At 48.5% G+C, this 19,271-nt stretch overlaps 1 protein-coding gene across 1 annotated transcript in view; it reads right to left on the bottom strand.

Moving 5' to 3' along the window:
• The window catches only part of Tmem63c (transmembrane protein 63C), a 72,532-nt gene that overhangs the window by 39,042 nt on the left and 14,219 nt on the right, over positions 1 to 19,271 (bottom strand). The gene's annotated exons all lie outside the window — the stretch shown is intronic.

Below are 19,271 nucleotides of genomic sequence, written 5' to 3' on the forward strand. Positions count from 1 at the left end.
GTGCGTGCACACACGAGGACGGCCTTAGGTGTCATTCTCGGGAATGCTTTACGTCTCTTTTGAGACAGAGTCTCTTGAATTAGACCAGCCTGGCTATCTAGCACACCCCGGGGATTTCCTGTTTCCGCCTCTCCTGTGCTGGGACTACAGCCAGCCACACCTGATACTTTCATGTGGGCTCTGAGGACTAAACTTGTGTGCCCACACATTTGAGGCAAGCATTGCACTGACTGAGCTATATCTGTAGCTGGCAAACTCCTGGTCTTGTCTTAGAAGCAAGCAGACCAGCACCTACCCAGGTCTGCGCTCATTCGGTAGAGCTGGGCATTACGGTAAGCCCCAGATGCAAAGCATTAGAATTTTTCAGGTATGGCTAAGAGTGGTGGCGCTCGAACTGGCCAGCAAGCCTGCTTGACCGCCAAAGACTTCCGCTTTGGCTCTAGATCTTACCCTGTCCTGAGTCTCTTTGCTCTCATTCAAGAGAAGTCTTATTTATTCAATCAATAATCAAGCAAGCAAGCAAGTAAGCAAGCAATCATTCAAATATTTTGTGATCAACTGCTTTGTGCCATACATGTGCTGGTGTTACCTCAATGATATGACAAATAAAAAGCCCTTCTTCATGGTACCCTAGTGGGGAGGAACATACAGGGAGAGCATCAGTGACCACTGCGGATACCAGCCACTCTTTCATGGGTACGGGGAAATAGCCTTCTAAGTAGAGGTCTCCCAGTGTGTCAAGTGGCTGGACAAGGGATGCTGAGGATAGGCATGCATCACCTAAGTTTTAAAGGATACAGGAATAAGGAAGGGACAAAGGAGCAAAGAGAGGATCCTCAGGATCCAGGCAGTGGCAGTCTGGCTGCACGAAGAAGGCAGAAAGCAGCTGGACACTTTGAACACGGAGTCAGCAGGAGCTCCTAGCAGACTGGATGGGGAAAATGATAGACGGACAGAAGTCAGGATGACTCTGGGGTTTTCAGCCTAAGAAACTGAAAAAAATAAAATGGAGTTTCTGTTGCTGGCTGGAAAGATGGGGAAAGAGGAGAATGGAGTGCAATCGTTTGTCTAGGCATATTAAGGAGCTGTGGGTGTGGACCCAGAAGACAGCCTGGAGATATCAGCACGAGACAGAGGCCACCAGCATAAGCAGCCCTCAGAGGCAAAGGACTAGACCACCAAAGGAGGGGTACAGAGAGGGAGGAAAGAACAGAGGGGGTCAGGGTAGAAGTCAGTGACTGGGGATCAGCTGATAACTGTCTACAGGAGAGGTACCACTGCTGTGGAATAGTCTATCTGTACACTGTGAATATGTATTACTCTCACTGGTTAATAGTTAACAGGTTGGTAGCCAGGCAGGGAGTATAAGTGGGACAGCTGGACCCAGAGGACTCTGGGAGGAGAAAGGGCAGAGCCAGGAGAGACATCAGCCAGCCTCCCAGGAAGCAGGATGGATAGAAAATGAGGTAATAAGCCAGCAACCATGTGGCAAAGCTTAGATAAGAAATATGGGTTAATTTAAGTGTAAGCCTGAGCTATTGGCTGAGCGTTTATAAGTAATATTAAGCCTCTGTGTTGATTATTTGGGAACTGGTAAGAGACAAATGTCCAACAGCATATGGTGCCCGATGTGGGGCCAGACTCTCCATGTAAAACCCGACAAAAGCTTAAAAAGGAATTCTAGGCACACAAGGACAGAGTCAAGCACCGTTTCTTTTTTATTTCCTGGGTGAGCTCTGTTTGCTGGTGGTGAGCAGAGGTGTAGCTTCTTCAAGAGATGGCTTCCTGGCTCAACGCTAGTGCTAGAGGCAAAAACAGGTGGCTCTTTTAAGAGGCCCTGCTACCAAACATGTATATGATGTTTATGAACAGTGGGCAGTTACTCAGTGGCAGCGTGGACCCAAAAACTTCCCAGAGTTGGGGCAGTACACATGGTTCCCAGAGCTAGTGGTAAATGTACCTCCGCCATAAGACTAGCCTCTCAGGAAACACAGGGGAGGAGCCAGCTGCCAATATGCCATGATTTAAGTTCTACAGCAGGTTTGTTTATTTATTTTCTCATGCAGACAGAAAAGGTTATAGATGCGCAGTTAGGAGAGGTTCAGACAAAAAGAGCCTCTAAATGGGTCACCGTGTATTTAAAAATATGTGTAGGCTTGGGAGAGAGAAAAAAGGAATATATAGAGTCAGATTAAAAATACAAGTTTAAAATAATAAAGTCCTTTAAATATAAAGTAATAAAAATATAATAAGCTATGTAAAGATGAGTCCAGAGAGTCTGGATCCTGCATGTTATTATGCTGTCTTTGAATGATTTGGCTACTAAGAGATGTTGGATTATGGAAACTGCTGGATTAAGCCAACCTATATATTTTAAAAATATCTTGACTTCAAAATCTAAGTCAAAAGATATGTCGCTTCACAGGAGAAGTTATGCCTTTGTTCTCACAGGAAACAAGAGGCTATGGGTTCATTCTGGGTTAAGGAAAATCAGGTTTGATCAAGAAAGACCTACTAAAAATCTTGGCTATAAACATAAAATAAACCTAAAAGAACTACAAGACAGGGGCTGGAGAGATGGCTCAGTGGTTAAGATCATTGCCTGCTCTTCCAAAGGTCCTGAGTTCAGTTCCCAGCAGCCACATGGTGGCTCACAACCATCTGTAATGGGGTCTGGTGCCCTTTTCTGGCCTGCAGACATACACACAGACAGAATATTGTATACATAATAAATAAATAAATAAATATTTTAAAAAAGAACTACAAGACACATGATTTATATTTTATCTGCTCAAACACATAAAATAAAATCATCTTTAACTGATTTGTGTACAATACACAATCTATACTTGCACTAATACAGATAAATATGTTACCTTTAAAAGTTTTTATATGTTCAGAGCAAGGGGACCAAACACCAATGAAAACGATGACCCAGGTGGTCCAGCATCCAGAGCAGCGTCCAGGCTGCTGACTGAGATGACTCAGCCCCACAGAATACGACAGCCGAGACTTAACAATCATCTTGATTTTCTCAAGGTTCACACAAAGATTATCAGCACCCCCAACCAACAGTAAGTAGTCTAGAGAACTACATCCACATCAAAAAATGAGTTATGGATATTTATCATTCAAGGGGTTTGGTTACAAGTTGTTAACGGTAATGTCAGGGAAAAGGCTGAGCAAAGGAAGTTAGATTCAGGGATTTTGTTCTAAAAAGAAAAGGGGGGATGTAGAAATGCTAGGATAAAAGGATTGATTGTTAAATCTACTTTAACTCAAAAAAAACCAATTATTAATCTTAAATATTTTATATTGGTAGGATTTTGGTTTACTGATACAAATTTAAAGTTAATTTTGTTATACTGTGTGTATATTTCTACTCCTGTTTGGGGTACTGTGCTTATGCAGCTCCTTTAAAAATGTAGTGTACAACTTAAAAATACAGATTAATAGCCAGTCATCTATAACAGTCAAACGTATAGTCATGTTAGGCATATTTTCTAGGTCATACACAGATATATTTAAATAGATAGATGGTCTTCAAACACTTCAAAAATCTACAGAATATGACATTTAATGTGTTTAATAACCTAAGGCGTTTTTTTGTTGTTGTTGTTTGGATTTTTGAGACAGGGTTTCTCCGTAGCTTTTTTTTTTTTTTTTTTTTTTTTTTTTGGTTCCTGGTTCCTGTCCTCGAACTAGCTCTTGTAGACCAGGCTGGCCTCGAACTCACAGAGATCTGCCTGCCTCTGCCTCCCGAGTGCTGGGATAACCTAAGGCTTTTTATAACAGTGAGACACATCTGCTTCTGGCAACACTGATCTACTTCAGAGAAGATGATGAACATCGAGAAAACTCCATTTGGAGTTTTCTTTCTTTAGGGCAAAAGCTAGTCATGTACACATACAAAAATCTGCCCTTTTCTCAATTGCTGACAATATACTCTCCAAACTGGACCAGCAGGACACACAAAAAAAGGTGACAACCAAGTCCTTCAAAAATCCCTGCTTCATAAAATAGTCTGTTAGATATGCTAGGCCTGTAGGTCAGGAATGGATTTCCCCACATTGCAGAGGAACTTTGGATACCTGTTGGCCTTAGTGTCTGTCATTAGCTATATTTCACCCTTACAGGCTCTCTGATGGAACTGAAGACTAGATAGTTATAGCTTTCTTTAGTTATAATAAAAGGGAAATTAGGTACAAAACTTTGGATTCACAAAGATAAGATAGATAATAAATACTTTCTCTGTTTTTCTCAAATACAAATGGACTGGATATTGTAACTGCAATTCTTACTTAATACTGTTCATATATATATTTACTATGTTTAAAAAAACCCTTCCTTTTTAACTAGACAAAAGGGGAAATGCTGTGGAATAATCATCTGTACACTATAAATATATATTTCTCTTATCGGTTAATAAAAAGCTGACAGGTCAGTGGCCAGGCAGGAAGTATAGGTGGGACAGCCAGACACAGAGGACTCTGGGAGGAGATGCCAGACAGCTGTTGAGGAAGCAGGATGTATAGAAAATAAGGTAACAAGCCATGAGGTTTGTGGTAAAGAGAAAAAAAAATCCAAAAACCTTTGTGGGCTATTTTAAATGTAAGAGTTAGCTAGAAACAAGCCTGAGCTACTGGCCAAGCTTTCATAATTAATATTAAACCTCTGAGTGGTTTTTTGGGAACTGGCAAGAGGGAGAAAAATGTCCGACAACATACTACAATCCCAGACAGGGCTTCAGTGGGGAACAAGGAAGGCTTGGGAGTTGCAGGGAAGAGTAAAAAAGATAGCTCTCCACCACCTCAGGCCAGCACTGGAGAGAAAGAGCTGCCCTAACGGGCTGCTCCAGGACCTCCAGGACCAGGAGCCGAGGGAGGCCGAGGAGTTGGGGTGTTTGCACTCTGTGGGTTCTGTGACACTAGAGCTCAGCGCTGACGATTACTCCATGCCCAGTGACCTTAAGTAAGGTATAAAGGTTGCCATGCCTCCGCTTCCCCAACTGTCAAAGGAGATGGTGACAGCAACTGACACATCTCACAGGGCTGCTGGGAGTTGAGAGAGTGGAGATTTGTGGGTCCTACAAGCAGTGCCTGGAACTTGGCAAGCATCGCATAAAGTCTGTAACAACGGGAGAAGCAGATGTGACGTCCTGGGGGGCACAGGGCTGTCATCTCGGGAGCTGGAAGGGATGGAAGGTGGGGGTGTAGGGGGAAAGAGCAGGAGATGTGGTGGTCCCGGAACTAGACTAACTGGCAGAAGGAGCATTAGACCACGGAGGCTTCGTTTTGCTGTGGGCAGCAGGCAGTGAGTGCAGCTAGTCAGAGTGCTGAGAGCAAGCAGCTGCTGAGCCTTAAATGGGACAATTATATCAGCCCCCACCCCTCAAGGTTCAGGGAACATTGTAATGATGGGATAGGAAAAAAAATAAGAGCCGGAGAATGTGTTGCAAAATGTTGTCTTTGGACATGGGTTGCTGTGGGAACCCCTTCAGCCAACAGCCTCATCCAGTACTCATGAACACACAGCCGCTATGGCGACATGCATAACACCTGAATAAGACCAAGCCAGTCAACATTCCAGCATGGGTGGGCTCACCCCTAGCGAAGGAGCTATTGGCAACTGATGGCTGCTGAAGAGGGGAAGTCTTCTTTTCTCAGGAGTGTGGCCACTGGTAGGCTGCCCATGCTCTGCCCACATCCATGTACATGCAGGAAGCAGTGACCAGACTCAGTTTAAAAAAAAATAAAGGAGGATATGAAGGCAAAGAAGGGAGGTTTTAAGGGTCCCAGAGGGAATAGGAAAGGGATTTGGAATGTAAATAACGAAGATACAGCGTATATGAAATATTCAAAGAATAAATAAAAATGTCAGTTTTAAATATCCTTTTTGTAGGGGCTGAGGACACAATGAGATTCACCTTGAGAAAGAAAGGAAAACACAAAGTTCACATTCTACCCCCTGAGTTAGTGTCAGGCAAGAATCCACACCACCCTCCTCTCAACCTACTGAGATGTCCTGGGTTTTATTGTCTACGTCAAGGTCGCTGACTAACCTAGCATCATTGACATCGAACACAACACACTTCCTTCACAAGCCTGAACATCAGAGTGACAGCAAAGGCATCCCCAGGGTAAGAGAAGCAGCCATGGGAACCATCCCTAGCTTGAGGTCCACTTCTGCAGGAAGCTACAGTTCTGCTGACGGCCACTTGGGGGAGCCCATGCCAAAGCAGAAGGTACTTGACGGTGACAGCCCCGCCCCACCTCCGCCAGCCACACACGTCTTCCCTACCCCATGACCACAGGCCCTCTCTCTCTCTCTCTCTCTCTCTCTCTCTCTCTCTCTCTCTCTCTCTCTCTCTCTCTCTCTCTCACACACACACACACACACACACACACACAAGTCTAAGTCCAAACAACCAGTGGTAGCCAGGGAGTGGGATGGATGAATGACTGTTTTACCCATCAATCCATCCAACAAGATGGATCTGGGACAGGAGAGATGGTTCCGGGGTTGAGAGCACTTCTTATTCTCCCAGAGCCAGAGGACCCACAAAGAAGCTCACAGCCATCTGTAACTGCACTTCCAGGGGTTTGGATAGCTTCTTTAGCCTCCACGAGCACCAGGCACACATATGATGCACAGATATACAATACAGGCATAACATTTATACACAGAAAATTAAAATTTAAAAAAGCGCACAAGATGAATTCACCCCATCAAACATCCACTCTTGCCAGGCCCCATGCAGACCCTGGAGGTACAAATATGTCATCCTCCTCAGGGAATTCATAGCCTTTAGGAACTGGAGAGAGAATTATGGGATGACCCTCAGCTATGAGATCCCAGCGTAAGCTTGGTGTTGGGAGTGGGGGTTTCTATCCAACATTATAGTCAGTTCAGGGTTTCAGCTCCATCTGGCTGACCTGCAGGGCAGGAGCGGGAAGGAAAGCGAGAATAGTTTACCTCTCCCACCTTGTCACCCAAGCTCTCAAGCAGCAGGCAGAGGCAGTGAGGAGGCTGTTGCCATGGAAACCTAAAGCAGCACCCAGCCTTTCTCCATGCACTGCTCCAGCCTAGACTTGCATTTTTTTCTTCATCTTTATAATAACCCCAAAAGACAATACCCCATTACCCTCCTATCCAGATGGGACCCTAAGCTAGCTCTTGGCTGTAAAGGAGGGGTGCAGAAAGCTGAAGTGTTAGCTCTGCAAAGGGTTAGCTCATCTTCATCAGGGATGAAGGGAAACCCTGAGGATTGCCGAGATACAGATGGCTGGGACACTAACCTGCTGCATTCCCAGAGAAGCAAATATTGGGGAACATGATTCTTTGGACAATAATCCCATAGCAGAAAACAGCTGTTCAAGGGAGAGGAGAGAATTTGGCTACCTGAAGTCAGGATATCTAATTTAAACTCTGGATCTATCCTGGCAACCAACCCTTCTCTTGCTGAGCCTCAGATTCAGCATCTGGAAGACGGGCACCGTGGCAGCAGCGCCCCACGGGGTTACTGTGACGGTGGAGGAAGATGGTTTATACATTCCCTTTTACAATGCTGAGAACCACATCGGCTCTCAGGATTGCCAGTGCCATCTTCTGTCATCAGCTCTCTGAGGTGGTGCTGAGGGCCCTCCTGAACCAGCCAGCGCTTGCTTCCTGCTACTCCCATTCTGTTTCAGGACAGGAGCGAGGAGAGATGGGGAAGGGGAGTCCACTATCCCTTAAACTGCAGTCGTTGGGTAGCCATTGTCTCTGCTCTTTCCATGAACAAAAATCAAATTACATTCTTGACTTGGGGAGAGGCGGGGGGGGCAGGAGAGGCGATGAGAACGCTGGTCTGTGAGGCAGGTTCCCTCCATGGTCGCACATCCTGTCTGAGGGAGAGGGACCAGCTCCCTCCTTCCATTGTCAAAAGCAGGATGTTCTGCTGGTCTAGGTCTTCTCGCCCTGAGCCATCCTCAGCAACTCAGGGACAGCGTCAGAAGAACCAGCTTTGCCTCTCTCCCTCCAGGCATCCGGACCCACCGCTGCCCTAGCAAGCCACAGCAGCTCTCTGCTCTCCACTACGATGACCCAGACATTGGAAGGCAGAGCCTCAGAAGTGATCCCAGATTAAAGTGGTCTGGGGTGGAGGTGGAGGCTAGAGAGATGGTTCAGGGATTACGAGCACTGACTGCCTTTCCAGAGAACTAGGGTTCAGATTCCAGCATCCGTGTCGGGCACCTCACAGCTGTCTGATGGATCCATCCATCATCCTCTTCTGGCCTCCAAGGACCCTTGAACTCATCTGCATACACTCAGGCACAGGTACACACAAGTATATATAATCATAAATAAAATCAATCTTTAAAAAAAATTCGGTCTAAGGAGTTCTGTGTAGGGGCTAACTTATTGATTGCTGACATTTACTAAGCATTAGCTCTGGGCCCATCATTTCCATTTAAGCAATTCTTCATTTAACACTCAGGGACCCTAGGGCACCAGAACCAGCCATCCCAGGAAGAGAAGTATCAAAGCCTACTGAACTTAGAAAGTCAACCAAGGTCATGAGGTAGAGCTGGTCCTCAAGCCCAGGTGTGTTATTACCCTCCACTGGGTTGGCAGTACTGACAGAGGCGGAAGAAGGGGATGACCTTGCCCAAGTCCTGTTCCAGGGACAGAACCTTCCCAGACTTCCAAGGTGATGCCACCTTGTGTAAGCACGGCGGACAGAACCAGGAATCTAAGCTGGCCCAAAGCTGATAGCTGTGCTTCCCAGTACTGCTCAGGGCCTGGTCACTGTCAACCTCCCTGTACCCAATGGACCAGCAGGAACTGGCCCATAAGGGAAGCACTTGGGCTCAGATGAGAATCATTGTAGTCACAAGTCATGAGAAGTGGGCAACCAACACACACACACACAGACACAGACATGCACACACACAGAAAGATACACACACACATAAACGAACACATGCACACACAGATACACATGAACACACACATGCACGTGCACACACGTGCACACATACCCCACCACCACCAGCAGCATGCACAAAGCCGTAACTCCTGCATGCCCCCACCATATCCTGGTCTTCTCTGCCTTTTCAATAATAACCACCCTTCTTTTTTTCTCTAACAGTAGGAAAGATCATCTCTCCTGGTTCAGGATGTAAACAAACAAATTGATTTCCGGCCATGTGAACTCCTCCCACTCCCTCTAGCCTTTGGATCTCCTCTTCTCCCCTATCACTCCTTTCCAGGCAACCAGCTTGGTGGTTTCAGCTGACTCTCATTGCCAGTAGGAGCAGAACAGGTAGGGGAGTCACAGGAACTAGGGGCTCTGCTCCATAGCTCTCCACACCAGCCACGGCGGCTGGCCACAACTCTTACCTGAGTTGAGCCTGCCCTGCCACAAATTATCTTCCATCTCCTAGGACTTTATGGCCAAGGACAGTGTGCTCAGTCTACAATGTGATGAAGCTGAATCTCCCACAGGTTCAGATACTTGTCTAAGCCTGGGAACGGGTGGGTTTGGGAATGGGTGGAAGTGGGAACTTGGTCTTCTGGCACCCTATTTAGAACTTTCAGTGACCTCACAGCCTTTTGGAGAGGGCAAGGGGCTTTGAATCAGCTGGAAGGTGTTTAGAGAACACTAACACTCCTGATCTTACAAATGAGCCAGTTTCTGTGTGCAGAATGGACGGGTGGCCACTCACTAAGATTCCTAGAACTGTCTGCATATAGCTAAGGGGTTGTGGATATCTAAACATTTCCTGCCTAAAGGAGAGTTTGAGATTCATAGATAAATGATGGCAACCCTGTGACCTTTAAATCTTGATATCTGCGTGTGTGCATGTGTGTGTGTGTGTACGCGCGCCCGTGTGTGTGTGTGTGTGTGTGTGTGTGTGTGTGTGTGTGTGTGTGTAGGGGTATCTCAGGATCCAGGTCCTTTTATATTCCCATGTTTCCTTTCTGCTCCATCCCCACTGCTCTGACAACTGATAGTGTAGAGGTTTGCATCTCTTCCTGGGATCTCCAAGCTCTGACATTTTCCCACAGTCTCAGAGGCCACCCCCCCCCCCAGAGACTTCCTCATTGGGTACCACACTTGCCTTCTGCTCTCCTCTCCACTCCCCCCCCCCCCGCTGCCACATACCCAAGAGCTCTCTGCCCCACTCTACAAACCATCTACTTCTGGGGTGAGCCAGGAAATTCATCTCATTGCAGCCGAGGTCTAGCTCCCACACTGTTCTCTGGAGCTTCCTTTAGATGCCAGGCCTGGTCTGTACCCTCAACACAAATGGCTCTTGCTACTGTCACCTAATGTTGGCCTCTCTTTCTTCTATGCACACAAGCAGTCAGTTTTTTTTTCCAGAAACGTCTATGGGATGTTCAAATAGTAGATGCCGTTTCTTTTTCTTGGGCTTTCCCTAGAGCCCCTACACTGACCAGCATATAGTAGACCCTGAAAGATGGCCTTTCTTCCTAACCCACACTCAGAGGGAGAGAAAAACAGCTGCAAACGGTTTGCACTCTTTCTGCAGGCTGCATCTGAGTGCTGCGTGTTTTTGGTTCACCCACATCATGTTGTTTGTTCCCAAGTCTCCTCCCCAAGTTATCGTACAGAGTAGAGGGAGAACATAGTTCTGAGTAGAGGTCAGATATTTACCAGCTGCCAACTAACCTCTTTGTTGGTGGTGGTGATGGTGGTGGTGGTGGCAATGGTGGTGATGGTGGTGGTGGTGATGGTGATGGTGGTGGTGGTGATGGTGGTGGTGGTGGTGATGGTGGTGGTGGTGGTGATGGTGGTGGTGGTGGTGATGGTGGTGGTGGTGGTGATGGTGGTGGTGGTGATGGTGATGGTGGTGGTGGTGATGGTGGTGGTGGTTTTTCAAGACATGGTTTCTCTGTATAGCTCTGTAGACCAGACTGGTCTCGAACTCACAAAGATCCACCTGCCTCTGCCTCTTGAGTGCTGGGATTAAAGGTGTGCGCCACCACCACCTGGCACCATCTAACCTCTTAATAGTCAGCATTGTCTCCTACGAAATGGAGTTCATTGTCTGCCCTGACAGGTCCCAGGTGAGTATGAAGGCTAGTTAAGAAGACGGTGCACAGACGGTTTTTATAAACTGTAGGAACCACAAGCGTTAGCTGCTGTCTTTGCTACCCTGTTCCAAAGATGAGGCCAGCCTCTTCTCAGAGGTTCCTACATATAGGGTGAGTGGACCTGGTGGTACCAGTTTGCCAAGCAGAGGACCTGCTATGTGGGCAGCCAGCCAGTGCTGAGTCCATCAATAGATCCCAGAACCATGGAAACCACCAGGCAGCATAGAAGGTTCTGTGGCAGTTTCTCTCCACCAGAGATTATGGGAGGGTCATGTTCGCTTACTGGCATCCCTGGTACCATAATAAGGATGGCAGTTGGTGTTTAGGAAGTTCTACATGCTACTCACGATGCCAGGCTTTTTAATGAATCGTTAATACATCTATCAGATTGAGTGTTAGATGCCGTAGGTGACCCTTGGACTCCATACATGGTTCCTTCCTATGTGCCTTCCTATGTTGAAGAATCTGGAAAGCTAAAAACTACAATTCCCATGCTCCATTGCGGCTGGGGCTCTAGCTACCGATTGGTTCAGAGATGGTACCAAGGCAGAGTGAGAAGGTGGAAGGGAGGAGGAGCCTGTCTTCCTTAGGCTGGCAGTGATCCTTGGAGAAGAGGGGGCAGATTCATCTCCTGGGGAGATGAGGTGTAGAGAAATGCAAGTGTCACAAATGCATAGGGAACTTCCTGATCCTAGGTTGCCATGGAGCAGATAGGAGCCCAGTGGTCCCAGGAACAGTCCCTGACTGTGTGATATATGTCTGTTGGGCCAGTTCCGCTCTTCTGAGAACCAGTGTCTACCATCTTGGTCATTTTGAAAGCATGGAGTGCCTAGTATTAAATACATACACATTAAATAAAGAACCCCTGAAAATGCTTAGAGCATTTCTGTGTCCTGTGCAAAGACCAGCTAGATTCTGTCATCTTGAAAAGAGGAATCTTGAGTCTGAAGAGCCTGAGAGACTGGCTAGGTCAGGGAGCTAATGGCAGTGGAGTGGGCAATGAGCCCCAGGGGAAGAACTCAGCAGCCCCTCTGAATCACACTGTGACCCACAGTCAAGACAGAACAGCATTGGAGGGGGAAAAAAAGCCCAGACTCAAGACAGAAGTGAAATTAATGGAGAAACAGCAAGCTATGCTGGAATCAAACCCCAGACAGAGAAGGAAGAAGGCAGGAATCCCTGTGATGCGCCAGGTGCAGTCTTTTGTCTAAGCAGCGTTTATCCCTCACGAGTGCCTAAGAGCAACACCTGAGCTGCAAGAGTCTGCGCTCCATTTCACAGGTTGATAAACTGAGGCTAAGTCCAGTCACAAAGCTGGGGGGAATGCAGGACCTGTGGCAGAAGGAGGGAGTCAAAGCCAGAAGCTATGGAAACTGACTTCCCCCACCCTGGGGTGCCTCGCCCTGCCAGGAAGCCCTCAGACTCTTGTCATGCCAACCCAGGGGCCAAAGCCTCTCTGCCACAGCACCCACCGTGGCCAGGCCCAAGTTGGACAGGACAGGACAGGAGGCGAAGCAGTTGTGGGGTTTTCAGACCAGACCTCCAGGGGCTGGACTGCAGCCGGGGAAGACTAAGAGGAGGGGCTGACACCCTGCTTCTGTGTGTGATGTACATTCAGAAGAGCAGGATGTGCTGATGTTCTAAGACTAGAGGATCCTGGGTTTCGTTATTTTAAATTTAAGGAATAGAGAAGAAAAATACCTTAAAATTATACCATGTTCTTTCACGGGTCTTTAAGTTTTTTTTCTGGTTAAAAAGAAAAGCTAAATGAGCATGTCCTATTGTATGTAGTATTGCAAAGGGAAGCCTTGTTTTTTCTAGTCACAGGCATTGCTGGTTTTCCTTCATCAAACCCCTGCCACCCCTCAGTTATTCTGCCAGTTGTAACTTGTCAATGGGGAAGGGCCCTGGTAGCTCTGGGCAGCTGATCACAGGAAGATCAAGTCTGCTCAAGCCACCCCTCTCTTCCTACTACCAGGAACCCCTCTTTTCATGCCTTGGTTCTCACAGATAGATGCCCCTGCTCTCAAATGCCTTGGCATCCTCTGGCTCTTTGGTACCCCATGCCCATTAGAATACCATGTTGGGAGTCAGCACAGCGCAACACCCCCCAACATCCCTCCTGGAAGCCCCTATGTCCCCTACGTTAATCACTTTGCCCTGAGTTCCCCATGTAGTAGGAAGAATCGGGAATGTTCTCTCCCTCCCCAAGCTCATTCCAGGAGAGGCTTGAGACAGATTCTTGCTAAAAGGCAGTTAGAGCGTGGGAGAAGTCTGCCACAGTGCACAGCTCCCAGACAAGGACCACTGAGCCCAATCTGGAGTGTTTCGGAGTTTTCCTGGATAGGGTGGTGAGGGAATCCTGTAGAAGGGCTTTCGGTTGTACCCGCTATGGAGAGTTCTGCCTGACACTGAGACTTTATTTATCTCAACTTCCTCCTTTCCATCCATCGTCTCCCAGATTCTCCCTTCAATTGTATAACTGGCATCCCTTCCCCCTACAGCCCCAGGGCCTTGCCATACTTTAGTCTCCCTGCCCAGGTGCTCCCCCTGCCACTGCTAACTCGTTTTTGCTACTAACCTTGGTTTAATATTTATTTCTTTGGGGGGAATCAAGTTATGCACCATGTCCTACCTCAGGGCACCTTGGGAGACACACACAGTGCAGTATGTACTCGTGGGTCCCTAAGGCTGACTTCCTTAGGTCCAGCCCTAGCCTCTGCTGTGTATTAGCCCCATGACTTTAAGTAGGTTTAATAACTGCCCTTGTCTCGGTTTCCTTACCTATGAAATGGATGCACTGATATCATCTTCCACACTGGGCAGCTGTGAGGACTGAGGAAACCAAGTGAGCCACCTGCACACTGGCCAGCACATTCGGGGTGATGCGTGGTTTGCTGTGTTAGGACCTCGTATATTGTGTGATACTCACAAGCGGACCTTTCACATGGCTGGCTCCCCCAGGAAACAGCAGATCCCTTAATGACACAGCCTGAGCCCTTGTTGCTCATTACAGTCTCTCCTGTCTGGATAGGGCTGGGTACTTTGCAAATATTTACCGAAGATGAGAAAGTCAGGAAGCATGGCAGAGGGACTTGTTTGGCCTTGGGATGTCAAACCCAGAGCATATGTCCTGGAAGGGACCTTGCAAACATTGTCATCTAAGCTACTTCTCCCGCAGCCGCTGACCCGTATTACTGTAGACTTCCCATCTCAGGTTAGGCAGACCCTGCCTACCCTGTCCCTTGGGGCTTGGCTAGAACCTGCTTATGGAAGCTTCTGTCTTGATTTAGAGAAGGAGAAATGTGGCACATCTCCCATCTGAGGGCGGTCGAGCAAATGCATTCACCACTGGGCAAAGCTGAGCCTCCAGCAAGACCCTGAGTTATCCCTATAATTCTCGTCTCCATAGCAACAAGTCTGGACTACACTTTCAGCCAGCAAGACTGGGCAGCTGCTCCATTCCTCATCAACAGGGGAGTAAAGACTCCAGGGTATGGTTCTCTCCTCAGCCTCTAACTCATTAATTCTTCAGCGTGAGTCCAGGGGAGGGGGGTAGACGGCTGGAAGGGAGGAGAGGAATGGGAGGGAATCACAGAAATGTAGTGGGGTAGGGTCTGATCCGAGAGTCAGCTGCTGCTACAGAAGGATAAAGGCTGCCCACAGAGCGCTGCCCACAGCAACCAAGTCAGCAACCAGATAAGATGATGTTGTTGACATCCCCTCCATCTCCTGCAGCCAAGATGAGCTCTGACCATCTAAGGCTCCACAGCCAAAGGCTGTGCCCTAGTCCCACGCAGACTCAACCAGCTAGTTACAACTCTCTGCATCCACATAGAGCTTGCCTACTGAACCCCCGATCTGTGCCACACTGAGCACTGAATTGGGAGGCGAAGGCCAGCCACACGTAGCAGGACCCTTAGTCAGCATGCCAAGTCAGGTCAGGAGAGCCTGAACCCCATAAGTAGGCTTTCAGGTTTGAGAGTAGCCGCTGAATGGTCTAGGGGCAAAGCGCAGTACAGACAGCATACAGAGAGAATGCTGGGCCCTATGTACCCGCCTGGGGTACACTCCCCACTTCCTTTCGGAGAGGTCACAAGAAACAGCCAGCAGTTTGCCTTCAGGGTGGGGAGGTGGTGGCCACAGCAGCACAAGGGACTCACTGGTCTGGTTTTCTCCTTGTCACTGTTTGAATGTATGATGAGGTACATGTTGAACCACTAAAGGTTCTGGAATGGCAGATCTGGGAGGCAGTATCCCTAACAATCCCCTGAATGATATCAATACCACTGGGCCAGGCTTTAAAATTTGCCCTATGGAGGCCAAGTCCTTGGGAGGAGGAGGAAGGTGCCCCAGCAGTCCCCCAGCTGAGTGGAGACCTTGGAGTAGATAGTCTGGCCGGCAGCCTGGTTCTCTTAACCATAGTATTGCTCTCCCAGCCGCACAGCTTCCACTCACAAAACCACCAGTTCAGCCCCGACTTGGCTCCTGAGCTTAAAGAGCGTAGAGTCCAGGCGCGCCGTTCCCTAAAAGAACATGGGATAAGGGGACTGCAAGGCATGAGGGTCACAGAGAGCAGTATCTGGTTCTCGCTGGTGTCCAGAAAGGATGCATAGAGACTGGATTGGCCAGAGGTGGCTCCTAAAAGATAGACGGTTTAGTTCCCATGAGGTGACAGCTTGCTAGCTGCCGGGCACTCTGCTAAGAATCTACAAGCACGGGATTTTTAAACTACCCCCCAACAACCCAAGTCAGGATCCCCTGCTACCACGTGAGCACTGAATCAGTAGGGCAGCCAGATGCCCTGAAGGGCATAAAGGCATCCAGCCATGGTATGACATTCCAAGAGCCGAGCACCGAATGCACAAAAGCTCAGGGGGAGGCCGCAGAGGACGGAGGCAGTTGTGGGTCCAGATTGTGTCGGGCTCCCTAGGGAGTTCAAGTCCCTAGATGGAAATATGCCACCCTCAGATGAGATGAAGGCCCAGCTGAAGCCCATCCCTGGGCTCTGGCTCCATCTGTCTAAATAGGCCAGAAGCCATGTAGACTGCCTCAGGGGTGCTCTGAGAGCAGCTGCCTGCTAAAAGCAAGCTGTTCTAGTGAGGGTGGCGGAAGCCAGATCTTTGAAGATGCTGGTCTGGTTTATACGGCCTCACGGAGCATCAGAGAGGCTGGAACTCATGAGGGTCCTGAGAATCACGTGTGGTGGTCTGGAGCCTCTCTATCTACAGATCTGGGGATAAAGGTCAGCCCTAGAGGGGAGCAGAAACAAGTGGCCAAGGGGCCATAGCTCTTAAAGCCTCCAGAAATTGTGGTGACATCCACACCTTAGTCCTCCCGTTCGTGTATGGCTGGGGGTGGGTTACAGACCTCAGTCAGAGGCAGGCCCAGGTCAGGGGCCAGGCTCCTTCTTGATTTTGCTTTTCCTTGACTGGAGGTTCAACAAAACGGCTCAGACCGAGAGATGGAACTAGAGGAAACAGGCTCTGCCTAAAGCCAGAGGTGTTCTAATTAAACTCAGAGAGATACTATCCGGGATTGCTGAAGGGAGTAGCAGCTATTTCTGGAGAAGAGAGACCCATCCTCCTGCCTGCGACAGTCTAAGTAAACCAGGGTGATTTTCTTCCTCTCTTCCTTGTCCATTTCCCTTCCCTTTTTTCTGTTCATATTTCTCTCCTGCCTTAGGCCTTCAAGGCTCACCCTGCTTGTCCCACTGCCTTTAATCATGGACACAGTTCAGCTCGTATTTACTGAATCAACACCTGCTGGAGGTGGAGGAGCTCAGGCCAAGGCCTCAGCAAGTACCCAGGTGGCAGATCAGACAGCAGCTCTGAGCCAAACCCAGTACAAAGCAAGGTATCTGCTGAAGCTCTAGCCTCAGGGACCATGGGGCAGAAGGAACTCCTAAAGCAGAGATTCCGCCCTGACAGAAAGCAGTAGAGAAGCCGGGCCGTGGTGGCGCACGCCTTTAATCCCAGCACTCGGGAGGCAGAGGCAGGCGGATCTCTGTGAGTTCGAGACCATCCTGGTCTACAGAGCTAGTTCCAGGACAGGCTCCAAAACCACAGAGAAACCCTGTCTCGAAAAACCAAAAAAAAAAAAAAAGAAAAAAAAAAGAAAGAAAGCAGTAGAGAGAGGGACAAATGGGAGGAGGAGGGAAGTGGAGAATAAAATACTCGCAAAAGACAGGCTTGGCTACAGAGGTAGAGAGAAAAGGGTCTGCTGAACTAAAGGAAACCTGACAGACCATGACGTCCAAGACAGGCTGGCTGACTTGTGCTTCACGGTGTAGGCTGTGTGGAGCCATGGAAATATTGGAGAAAAGGCATGGCATCGTCTGGGCTAGGATTAGGAGGGTTTCTAGATCTTGCTCCTATCCTAAGCTCTCATGAAATCGCTTGATTCTGAATCCTGAGACCCACCAGGAACTCCCAAGGTGAGCAGTTTGGGTCTCGAGTGCTAAATTTTTGGTAACATCTGCCTTGGTGACCCAATTTTTCAAATTATCTGCTATAATTTTAAATGTCTATTCATATTTAAAAATCACGAATAGGTGTGTGTCCACATGTGAGCATGTACACGAGAGTTCAGGTGTCTGTGGGGGCCAGCAGATCCCCTGGAGGAGTGACAGGTGGCCATAAGCCACCTCACATGAGTTCTGGGACGCAAGCTCAGGTTCTCTCCAGCCCCCTGGAAGCCTGATTTAATGACACAGCTCTGAGGCATTCCACAGACTCCTTTCTTTCTGGGTTTTTGTTTGTTTGTTTCCATATTATATTACATTTTCTCCCCCTAACATAGGTTATCTGCCAGGCCTCGTGGTACACTCCTGTAGTCCCAGCACTTAAGAAACTGAGGCAGGGGCTGGAGAGATGGCTCAGTGGTTAAGAGCATTGCCTGCTCTTCCAAAGGTCCTGAGTTCAATTCCCAGCAACCACATGGTGGCTCACAAACATCTGGGATGAGGTCTGGTGCCCTCTTCTGGCTTTCAGGCATACACGTAGAAAGAATATTGTATACATAATAAATAAGTAAATAAATAAATAAATAAATAAATAAATAGAAAAAGAAACTGAGGCAGGAACACTGACACAGTCTGAGGCTAACCTGGGCTACTCAGTGAGACTCTGCCTCTAAAACAGTAAGAATAAATAACGCAAAAAAATAAAAATAAAGGTGAGCTGCGTGCTGGACACCCTGCCTTTCTCCAGCAGAGGGAAGGCCTAGGAAGACAGACTAGTGTTCAGTTGACATGCTTCTGACTTCAGTGCTCAGCCTTGGGCCCAGAACCCAAGCACTCAACTGTTGTTGAGTTCATTGAGGAGGAAAGCTTGCCCTGCGGGAACCGGCACCGCTTGGTCTGCTCAGTTTCTGGCACCACACCCTCTCTTCCTGGGGCTTGGCAGTGCCTGAGGCTCCCGGTGGAGAAATCTCAGGGAAAAATCAGACAGATCTGTGTCACTTCCCTCCTTGCCTCTCACCCTGCCAGGAATCTTGGAAGCTTTGGGCTGATCCTCCTTCGCCCCCGTCTAAACCACCACTGTCGTCTGTCATCTTGGAATGGAGCCCATAGCCTGCAAGGCACATTGTGCTGAGGGAAAGTGAGCAGGCTGCAGGATGTGGCACTGAGAAGAACAGCTTCGTCTGTGGGTCTGACTGAAATGAAGCTGGCCCTGTGCAAGGGCGCTAGCTGGCTGACCCACCGTGGACTCAACCCTATGCAGGGGGTATTATTCTCTCCATTTTACAGGTGGACAAATAGAGACTTAGAAAAGTTCATGGTTGTGGCTAACCCCCGCCTCTGCACTTGGAAATGAGCTTGGTTTTAAATGTGGCTCTGCCCTGCTCCACCAACCATCAGGCCTCCCTGGTGCGCAGCCTCTCCTCCGTGGGGATGCAGGGTTAAAGGTGCAGCGTGCTCTGTCCAGGGTGCTGATCCGGTGTGCTCTCGGCCAACCTCCAGCCGCCTAGAGCTCCTGGAGCCAAGGACAATGACTTCATGTCTGCTGCCTGGCCTGAACTTGAAGGAGTGTTGCACTCCTTGCCTGGCTTGGGCAGTGGCCAGCTGATCTCTCCTCACTCTGATATGGACAGGGCTGGAATCTAGAATAGGGCTACTGTACTTGCAGTCTCACAGACCCAGATGAAACCAGAGCCACCCTTATCCA

The sequence above is a fragment of the Microtus pennsylvanicus genome, chromosome 14 (assembly GCF_037038515.1).
Source record: "Microtus pennsylvanicus isolate mMicPen1 chromosome 14, mMicPen1.hap1, whole genome shotgun sequence".
Lineage (NCBI taxonomy): Eukaryota > Metazoa > Chordata > Mammalia > Rodentia > Cricetidae > Microtus > Microtus pennsylvanicus.